Source organism: Littorina saxatilis, linkage group LG14, assembly GCF_037325665.1.
Source record: "Littorina saxatilis isolate snail1 linkage group LG14, US_GU_Lsax_2.0, whole genome shotgun sequence".
NCBI lineage: Eukaryota > Metazoa > Mollusca > Gastropoda > Littorinimorpha > Littorinidae > Littorina > Littorina saxatilis.
This window is the reverse complement of record NC_090258.1, coordinates 3015951-3027201: the sequence shown is the minus strand read 5'-3', so window position 1 is coordinate 3027201 and position 11251 is coordinate 3015951.

Below are 11251 nucleotides of genomic sequence, written 5' to 3'. Positions count from 1 at the left end.
GGCCTATGCCGTCTCGTTACACGTTCCGTTTCGCGGGGTGACTCATTCACCAAACGAAACGAGCTGCAAAACGAAACGTGCTGTTTCTTAAATCTCGCTATTATATCGTAGTGGAAACCGACCGTTTTGACTTTGCACTTCGATTCATTCCCTACAGGAACAGCTAGTCCTTCATGCGAAAACAGTGGTGCTCACTGTCTCAGGTGTGACCAGGCTTTATGATGGGTTGACCAGGCTTTATGATGGGTTGACCAGGCTTTATGATGGGTTGACCAGGCTTTATGATGGGTTGAGACCACCCCTCCACTTGGTCACATGCCAAAAATCAACACCATCACTGCTTTCTAAGCATAGTTGACTTCAAAACAAAAGCCACTTCATCACACTAAATCAAGTCGTGGTGGTGCATATAATAACAAGTCGCGTAAGGCGAAAATACAACATTTAGTCAAGTAGCTGTCGAACTCACAGAATGAAACTGAACGCAACGCAACGCAGCAAGACCGTATACTCGTAGCATCGTCAGTCCACCGCTCATGGCAAAGGCAGTGAAATTGACAAGAAGAGCGGGGTAGTAGTTGCGCTAAGAAGGATAGCACGCTTTTCTGTACCTCTCTTCGTTTTAACTTTCTGAGCGTGTTTTTAATCCAAACATATCATATCTATATGTTTTTGGAATCAGGAACCGACAAGGAATAAGATGAAAGTGTTTTTAAATTGATTTGGACAATTTAATTTCGATAATAATTTTTATATATTTAATTTTCAGAGCTTGTTTTTAATCCGAATATAACATATTTATATGTTTTTGGAATCAACAAATGATGGAGAATAAGATAAACGTAAATTTGGATCGTTTTATAAATTTTTATTTTTTTTTACAATTTTCAGATTTTTAATGACCAAAGTCATTAATTAATTTTTAAGCCACCAAGCTGAAATGCAATACCGAAGTCCGGGCTTCGTCGAAGATTACTTGACCAAAATTTCAACCAATTTGTTTGAAAAATGAGGGCGTGACAGTGCCGCCTCAACTTTCACGAAAAGCCGGATATGACGTCATCAAAGACATTTATCAAAAAAATGAAAAAAACGTTCGGGGATTTTATACCCAGGAACTCTCATGTCAAATTTCATAAAGATCGGTCCAGTAGTTTAGTCTGAATCGCTCTACACACACACACACACACACACACAGACACACAGACACACAGACACACGCACATACACCACGACCCTCGTTTCGATCCCGCCTCGATGTTAAAATATTTAGTCAAAGCTTGACTAAATATAAAAAGCCACTTCATCACACTAAATCAAGTCGTGGTGGTGCATATAATAAAAAGCCACTTCATCACACTAAATCAAGTCGTGGTGGTGCATATATTAATCAAAACTTGACTAAATATAAAAAGCCACTTCATCACACTAAATCAAATCGTGGTGGTGCATAATTATAATAAAAAGACTCACGAATATCTACGACATTATTAACATTACAATATATGTACTAACTAATACAATTATTATTGACTCAACACCTCTCTGCATACAAACACTCTCGTCGTTAAGATGTAAAGGATCCATAAGCAAAAATGACATTAAATTTCTCTTTAAAAAACAACACACAAAAACCTATAAAAAATAAACTTAAAAAAAACCTAAAACTACAAGAGGAGAAGTACGCCGTTAAGATGTTGAGGTTCGAGGGACATAACTACAAAGCAGACTGCATACGGGGGAGAGTTAATTTCGGAGAGTCTTCTTGAGTGTGACCTACTCTTTTAAATTTCCGTAAAGGTGGGTCGTTTCTCAGCGTGTTTAAGCCTGTTGAAGATCTCTGCCTTGCTCTCCCTGCTTTGTCCCTTAGAGCCGTAGCAGACAGCCTCCAGCTTGAAGTTGCCTCCCCTGCGCCTGAGATGGCACCTGCAGAACGCGTCACCGTGCGTCACCACAGCCCCGCGGCGAATGATTTGTATACCCAGCTGACAGTTGGATCCTGAAACAAAAATCATACAAAATAAAAATGATTTTAAAGCCGAACAGCCGTCTCATGATGATAAATGTTGTTTAAAGGCACAGTAAGCCTTCCAGAAACCATCACAGATACTGTCAGGCTTTTACACACAGTACAAACACCCTTTCATTTACACACTCACCGCTTTTGAACATCCTAGGTGCCCTCCGTAAAGAGCGAGCAATGTTCAAAGAATTTATTTTTGCGTGGTTTATCTTACCCCTGAGCCATCGCGAACCCGTGTGATCCAGTTTCCTTTTTTTCACAATGTAGTCGTCAGTTTGTGATTTCAATGCGACTCGCTGTAAGCTTATTTGCAATAGCACGTTATGTATCTCTGAATCTAAACGCAACAAACGGCTGCGATTCACACGAACTAGAGCGGTGGAAGTTGACTGTTCAGAGGAACGGGCGCTAGGCACAACCGTCGTCTGCTACGAGAAAGACGGTTTGCGTGACACGTTTCCGGGCTTTTCTTTTTTCAAACTTTCAAAACTTTGAATTGTACTGATCTTGTCTTGGATGAAAAAAGAATTCTTTTATGATTTAAGAATTTTTGTGTAACAAGCTGTCAATGTATTATCTAGATTTTAAAAGTTAGTTCTTGTGCCAAAACGAGGCGCCTGATTTGCCGATCAGACGGTCCACGAAAATAAATTCTTTGAAAATTGCTCGCTCTTTACGTAGGGCACCTAGGATGTTCTCAAGCGATGAGTGTTTAAACGAAAGGGTGTTTGTACTGTGTGTAAAAGCCTGACAGTATCTGTGATGGTTTACGGGAGGCTTACTGTGTCTTTAACGTCTTTACGGTCAAACCATTAGGGGCATGTTCCCGAACATCCGTCTCGTCTGATGATGGCTCCTGTCCCCCAGGTACGATGCCTATTAGGGACCGTCATTGATATTTCACTAGCGCATCCCTCTCCAGTAGACCAAGCCGTGTTATAGTAGAAGGCCACAGAGCTAAATTTAGCGTTGCCAGCATAAGAAACTAGGGCTACATCTACCGCGCGCCGATGTTGGCCATTAAGAAAAGAAAAGAAACGTAATTAAATTAACTAAAACTTAAATCAGATTAGATAAGGTACAATTTCAAAGTTTGTTGAAAGTGAAGTAAATGATTAAGATATTGTTATTTTGACTTAGGCCCCACTTTAAAACTGAAATTTGGATATTGCTAGGGTTCATTGATCACAATCACAACTTGGTCATAAGCTTGAATCCACGTCCCGTGCTAGAGCTAACTTTGATAAGCAGTAGAAGGAAATGGAGGAGAGAAGAGAAAGGGGGGGGGGGGAGGGGGAGGATCATGCGCACGGTACCCCCTCCCCTACGACCCATTTCCCTATACATTTCTTGTTCAAGAGAGCAAAACATATCAACCCAAACGGCAAACAAACCTGAAGGCATTCCTTCTCCCTAACGACAATGCATACCAACAGTTTTTGTGTTTGGTCTCGACAGAATTGAGTAATCTTATAACAGTCGCACAATACATCAAAAACTGATGCAACAATGCATTCCAACAGTTTTTGTGTTTGGTCTCGACAGAATTGAGTAATCTTACAACAGTCGCACAATACATCAAAAACTGATGACAACAATGCATTCCAACAGTTTTTGTGTTTGGTCTCGACAAAATCGAGTAATCTTATAACAGTCGCACAATACATCAAAAACAGTTTTTACATTTAGTCAAGTTTTGACTAAATGTTTTAACATAGAGGGGGGAATCGAGACGAGGGTCGTGGTGTATGTGTGTGTGTGTGTGTCTGTCTGTCTGTCTGTCTGTGTGTGTGTGTGTGTGTGTAGAGCGATTCAGACTAAACTACTGGGCCGATCTTTATGAAATTTGACATGAGAGTTCCTGGGTATGATATCCCCGGAATTTTTTTTTCATTTTTTCGATAAATACCTTTGATGACGTCATATCCGGCTTTTTGTAAAAGTTGAGGCGGCACTGTCACACCCTCATTTTTCAATTAAATTGATTGAAATTTTGGCAAAGCAATCTTCGACGAAGACCGGGGTTTGGTATTGCATTTCAGCTTGGTGGCTTAAAAACTAATGAGTGAGTTTGGTCATTAAAAATCGGAAACTTGTAATTAAAATTATTTTTTTATTAAACGATCCAAAAACAATTTCATCTTATTCTTCGTCATTTTCTGATTCCAAAAACACATACATATGTTATATTTGGATTAAAAACAAGCTCTGAAAATTAAAAATATAAAAATTATGATCAAAATTAAATTTCCGAAATCGTTTTAAAAACTATTTCATCTTATTCCTTGTCGGTTCCTGATTCCAAAAACATATAGATATGATATGTTTGGATTAAAAACACGCTCAGAAAGCTAAAACGAAGAGAGGTACAGTAAAGCGTGCTATGAAGCACAGCGCAATCGCTACCGCGCCAAACAGGCTCGTCACTTTCACTGCCTTTTGCACTAGCGGCGGACTACGTTCAGTTTCATTTTGTGAGTTCCACAGCCTGACTAAATGTAGTAATTTCGCCTTACGCGACTTGTTGTGTTTGGTCTCGACAGAATTGAGTAATCTTACAACAGTCGCACAATACATGAAAACTGAGAGCAGATGCGTGCACTGTCAGACGCCTGGCTGAGGGAATGTGTCACTTCACATTGTGTGGTGCACCACGTGATGCACATATGTTGACGTCACGATTGGAGTAGTGAAACGTTTTTTGGGAAGCTTTTAAAGATGATAGTAGCCATTGGAAACATTATTCGTTTGCTCAAGGCCCTGGTTTTATCATTTAAGTGTAATTTATGTATTATTTATTTATTTATTTTGTGTGTGTTTCTGTTGGGTATTTTGTGTGTGTGCGTGTGTGTGTGTGTGTGTGTGTGTGTGTGTGTGTGTGTGGAGTGTTTGTATTAGTGTTTGATGGTTTGTTTGCTGCTTTATTTCGACTTTGCCCCTGTCGTATAATCCCCCCTCCCCCTCTTCCATTTCAAAGCCACCCTCCCCCCACCTCCTCCATATTCATTTTCTCCTTAAGCAAAGAGACACATTTTATCATATCATTAAAATAGATGTTGATGAATGCCTTTGTGCACGGCAGGACTATACAATAGATTATACACATATTTATACCGAATTTCACTTGACACTTTTTAATTATCTTTATGGATGTTACAAAAAATAAATTCAGAGCTTCATACATGTATAATTAGCGAATGGAGGTAAACGTTAAGAACATGAAGTGAAAGTGCCACCCTCTCTCTCTCTCTCTCTGTCTCTCTCTATCTCTTTGTCTCTGTCTCTCTCTCTGTCTATGTCTCTGTCTGTCTGTCTGTCTGTCTCTCTCTGTCTCTGTCTGTCTGCCTGTCTGTCTGTCTGTCTCTCTTTCTCTCTCTCTCTCTCTATTTCTCTCTCTTTCTGTCTCTCTTTGTCTCTCTCTCTGTCTGTCTCTGTCTGTCTATGTCTGTCTGTCTGTCTGTCTCTCTCTTTCTTTCTGTCTCTGTCTCTCTCTCTCTCTTTGTCTCTGTCTCTCTCTCTCTCTCTCTCTGGGACCGTACAGTGTACACTACATAAAACCGCTCTCTCTCATCTCCATTCTGTGAGATTCTCTGCAGTCACTCGAAAGAAACAAAACGCAAAATCGTCTCTTGTGCTCAAATACTTGCACCAAAAGACAAGAAATTCAATCTTCGTCAGCTCTGTCACTCTTTGGGAAATATGCCTGTGCGACGCCCAGGAAATACCGCAGAAACAACAGAAATGTATATGTTGGTGCAAGCAAGTCAGTGTTACAAAAAACAAAAAACAAAAAAAGAAAAGAAGCGAGGAATGTTCTCATGTGTCTGAGAATGTTGCAGACATGTTACATGTAACGTGTCTGTGAGAACGCTGTTGTTTGGGTATCCCTCTGTTTGAATCTGGGTGTACTGCACTGTTTCGTTTCGAACACACACACAGACACACACACACACACACGCATACACACACACACACACACATCCACATCCACACACACACACACACACACACATCCACATCCACACACACACACACACACACACATACACACACACACACATCAACACACACACACAAACACACACACACATCCACATCCACACACACACACACACACACACGCATACACACACACACACATCAACACACACACACACACAAACACACACACACACACACACACACACACACTCACACACACACACACACACACACACAAACACACACACACACGCACGTCCCTCCTCCCCCGCCCCACACCCTTCGTCTGTATGTCTGTTTGACAAGTTCTTTCCTCTGTCTGTTCCTCACTCTTCAAGGCCTGTCACGGACCCTGAGGTAATCTTTTGGTTTCTATAGTTACAAGAGATAGCTTGCAGTCTGTAACAAAGACGCGGTGTAATTAACAAACGAAGATGGTGGCTTGTAAGGACTGCAGTCCGTATTTCCGTGCGGACATTCTCCAGGACAAAGCGTCATGCCAACATCAAAACTTCTGAGATGTAAAGGTATTTTTTTGAGTTCAGACGACGATTAAAGTAAATATCCAAAAACAAATTGACTGCCAACGTTTCAACATTCAGAATAAAAAAAACAAGACAGGTATGTTATTGAGACTTTTAATTGTGACAAAACAAAACGTTACGGTGATTGTCTTCTGAACGAGCATTGGACAATTTGTCATATATAGAGAATACTACATGGCTTGCTGTGTCGTACCAGATTTACACGAGTTTTTTTTAAAATATTGAACTGCGAGCGAAAGCGAGCTGTTCACTATTATTTTACTGACAATGTCCTGCAGTTGAGGCAGCTAAATTGAAGACGCTTGTGTTGGAACCTCGATCTCTTCTAAAGCCTCATGCAATCTATTACGTCAAAGCAAAGAAACGTCACTCTGAAAGTGTGGCGTGACGTGTTAGTTCTAAAAATTCATCTAGGGTAATTAGCGAGCGCAATTTTTGTTTTCTCTAATGGTGTTTGTCTCGGTGACTTTCGCATCATAAGCAGTGGAAAAACAGGTGCTTGACATGACCTCATTTACATGATATACACACGTGTGATTTGAACGATTATTATATCATAAGTGTTCGTCTGTATGTCCACTTAAAAGACTGCTGGGTCGAAGATCATTGACTGTAACGTTTTGGTTTGTCACAATTAAACGTTCCCATTCTTGTTTTGCGATTCTGACGATTAATGTAAAAATGTATCATTAGCAAAAAAACACACAGCTTGGCTGGATGAGACCCCCACCCCCCCCTTGCAGGAGAAACTGTTTGGCGACCTGGTGGCCCTAAAGAAGACGGCCGTATTCATCACAGGGGTGGATGTCTAGAAGGAATGAACGAGAAGAAGAAGAAGCGAATAAACGTTTGAAAGATTTCAAATGTCGACTCACCATTAGGACATCGAGGACAGCAACTTCCGGTCTGATGCACAAAGTCGACGCACATGATTGGTGGACAAGGCTTGACGTCACACGTGCTATGTCCCCCTTCTAAAGGGCAGTAGCAGCGGGAACATCCGTCACGGGAAATTACCTCCCCTCGCTTGTACACGTGACCGTCTGTATGATAACATCCGTACTCCTCGCACCTCTGACAGCACGATCGTGACGTCACGTTAGTATGACGCAAGCAGTTCGGCTCCTCTCGGCAATCTTCGACAGTACACATGACCTGACCTCCCTTTCTGGGACAGCGACACGTGGTGCAGTTGTCGGACTTGAACTTTGTCCCCGGAGAGAGTACCCTCCCTTCAAAGACGCAGACTTTGCGTGAGAACTGGGTGTTTGCGAGGGAAGCAAATGTCACAGCCGAGAAAGACAGAAAAATAAACACGGCGATGTGGTGGCCGCGTGTTAACATCGTGAAGATAGGAAATCACACGGTTCTACAGACAGAAGAACATTCAGTGCAGCGCTGATTTAAATCTTATGTCAGTTTCACAAATGTATAGGTAGTATCTGTTTCAAATGTTCACAATGAAATGATATGAGCATGAAAGTCAGTTGTTCATTTCAATGCTTGTTATTCAGTCTCTCGGGTGCCAGGAGACTGGTTCCGAATAAAGCTCACTTGCTCTTATGCACATGTCATGTCGTATGCATTTAGAGCGCTTACTTCCCTTTGTTTAGTAGATATCAAATGTTTACAAGTCAAGCTCCCGATTCCTTTTTGAGATCCCGATCCGCAATTCAAGATGCGGTCAAATTCACGACAGCACTGATTAAACACAAACTGTGAGTAGTTGTATTTGTATTATGTGCATTCAAACTCCGACGTAAGTCTTGGAGATCAATGATACCTAACTTCGGATACCGGACACATTCAGTGAAGCACTCATTTAACTGACGGAGAGAATTGGTCATCGCACTGATGTAAAGTTAAACCAGTCAATGCAAACCCATTATGTAGGTAATTGTAATTGTCACATTTCAAACTCCTAAGACGTTTTGGAAGATCACTGACAAACCGAGATACCAGAAAATTCTCCGAAGCGCTGATTCAACGAAAGAAATAGATGTAGCACTGATTAAGTTACTCAAAGTCAGCCAATTATAGGCAAATTACTGCTAAAATTGCGTTTTGTTGAACACTCACACAAATCAAATTCCTGGATCGCTTTCGAAGATGACACATACTCTTGACGAAGAACTTGTAAATCGCCCACGATAAGAAGCGAACAGCAAACAAAGATGTCTCACAAACAGACAGCACTGAAAAGAAAAGCTTGCACCCCTCTGTTCCTTGCTTTTCTAATCGTTTCTAACACCATCCGCGTGTCTATCACATTCAGTCAGAGCGTCAAGTGTCTGGCCTGTGGAGCGGCAACCACCAGGTATGAACAGGCTTTAAAGGTATCGTCCTTCCTGGGAAAATGTTGGTGTAAATCACTTCAGGTCTGTTCGGGCTTTTCCATGGGATGAGAGAGCATCCTCCACTTGGTCACATACCACACATCAACAGCCGGGCTGCTTTCTGTGCTGAGTGGGATTTGGCTGTTGTTGTTGTTGTTGTTGTTGTTGTTGTTGTTGTTGTTGTTGTTGTTGTTGAGTCAAAATCCAAAACAGATAGACTTCTACCGTTCCAACAATCAGAATTAAAAGAAGAAGAATTGTAGGTTATTGGAACGTTTGATTATTGAAAACATAAAACGTTACATTTACGGTACGTCGACCCAGTGTTTTTTTTAAGTAGACAGACAAACAAATAGGATACAAATAATGAACTTGTCTCTAAATCGTCGATGAATCTCGCTTGGAAAATGCCGGCGAGGTAATCGAGTTGTTGAGTCGGTTTCCAAACAGGCATCTATATCAATCTGCAACATTATTTCAGCATAGGATTCCAACAGGAAAAAACACACACCATGCAGCAAGACTGGCTCTTCATTTTTGGCCTACGCCCAAGATGAAGAAGGCTCTTTTCTATGCAAAAGCCTTCACACAGCTGGTGGGCAGTTCAGAATAGAATCAGTTACATCAGTTACATCAGTTACATCAGTTACATCAGTTACATCAGTTACATCAGTTACATCAGTTACATCAGTTACATCAGTTACATCAGAACGAAGGTATGTTTAAAGACACGCTCCTCCTCGTGACAACAGCACAGCTGACTATCTCAGATTTGGCCAGGCTTTAGATGGGATAAGATAATCCCTCAACTTGGCCAGGCTTTAGATGGGATAAGATAATCCCTCAACTTGGCCAGGCTTTAGATGGGATAAGATAATCCCTCAACTTGGCCAGGCTTTAGATGGGATAAGATAATCCCTCAACTTGGCCAGGCTTTAGATGGGATAAGATAATCCCTCAACTTGGCCAGGCTTTAGATGGGATAAGATAATCCCTCAACTTGGCCAGGCTTTAGATGGGATAAGATAATCCCTCAACTTGGCCAGGCTTTAGATGGGAGAAGATAATACCTCAACTTGGACAGATACCAAAACTCAGCACCCTGACTGTTTCCTAAGTATGTATACGTATATGATGATAGTGTCATGTTTTGTGTGAATCCCTGATTAGCAGATTGACACCAGTGGCATTTAAGAAATTAATTCAGCAATCCCACTCTGCGCCGAAAACATCACCGTGGCTGTTGAATTTTGCTATGTGTCCAAGTTGGGGGATGGTCGTATCCAATGTGACAACCACGGTAGATCTGAGATAGTCAGCTGAATCGTGGGATGAATTTATCAAACGATTCCACTCTGCACTGAAACTATCCAGGCTGTTGGTCACTGCTATGTGTCCAAGTGCATGGCTGTAAAAGCCTGGCAAAGTCTCAGATGGTCAACCCAATCGTTTACACGAAAAGAACTGTGCCTTTAAAAAAATATTTCGCTGGCGCAAAAACTATTATAGTAACGCTTACGTGTTGGCTCTTCGAGGCTACAACTGACAAGGTCTCACCAATTCCTGCCCAACACACAGATCTCTGTCTGATGCATCATGGGATAGGATCACTGAAGTTGGTGTTTTCTGCCTGTCGAGCATGTCCAAACAGCATCAGACTAGATCACGAATGCACAAACACGACCTTCCTCTAGAACCACACATCTCACGGATAACTGCAGTCCGGGTGTCTATATCTGCATGCTCAAACCGACAAACGCAGTGGTTCATCGCTTACGTTTCCATTTCCTTTTTTTATATTTGTTTTTTACCATTGACACCTCATTCATTGCTCAACCGTTTCTTCCGTTATTTTCAACACACTCTTCTTCTTCCTTGGCATTTGTAATTCTTGCTTGTTTCTGTTACTTCCGTTATTATCTAGTCAGTCTGCTTCACACTTCTCAGTTTTTCTCATTTATTTTCTGCTCTGTTTCTTCTGTTTTCGCTGAACACGTAAAAAGTGATCTATTCCCTGGCGAAGAAAATGAGTTTAACCGGTGTGTTGGCGGATATGCGATAAAACACTGAAGACTTTCAATACAAACACGGGTAGGAGGGTGGCTTAGGGGATGAGACACGCGATAGGTGGGAGGTTTTATGTGTTTCTGTCAAATATTTGAATGGGATACAAGAGACTTATGAAAAGGGCATGAGATCACACACACTGAAACACACACACGCACGCACGCACACACGCACGCCCGCACGCACGCACGTACGCACGCACGTACACACACACACACACTCACACTCACACTCACACACATAGACACACACACAATCACACACACACACACACACACACACACACACACACGCACCAA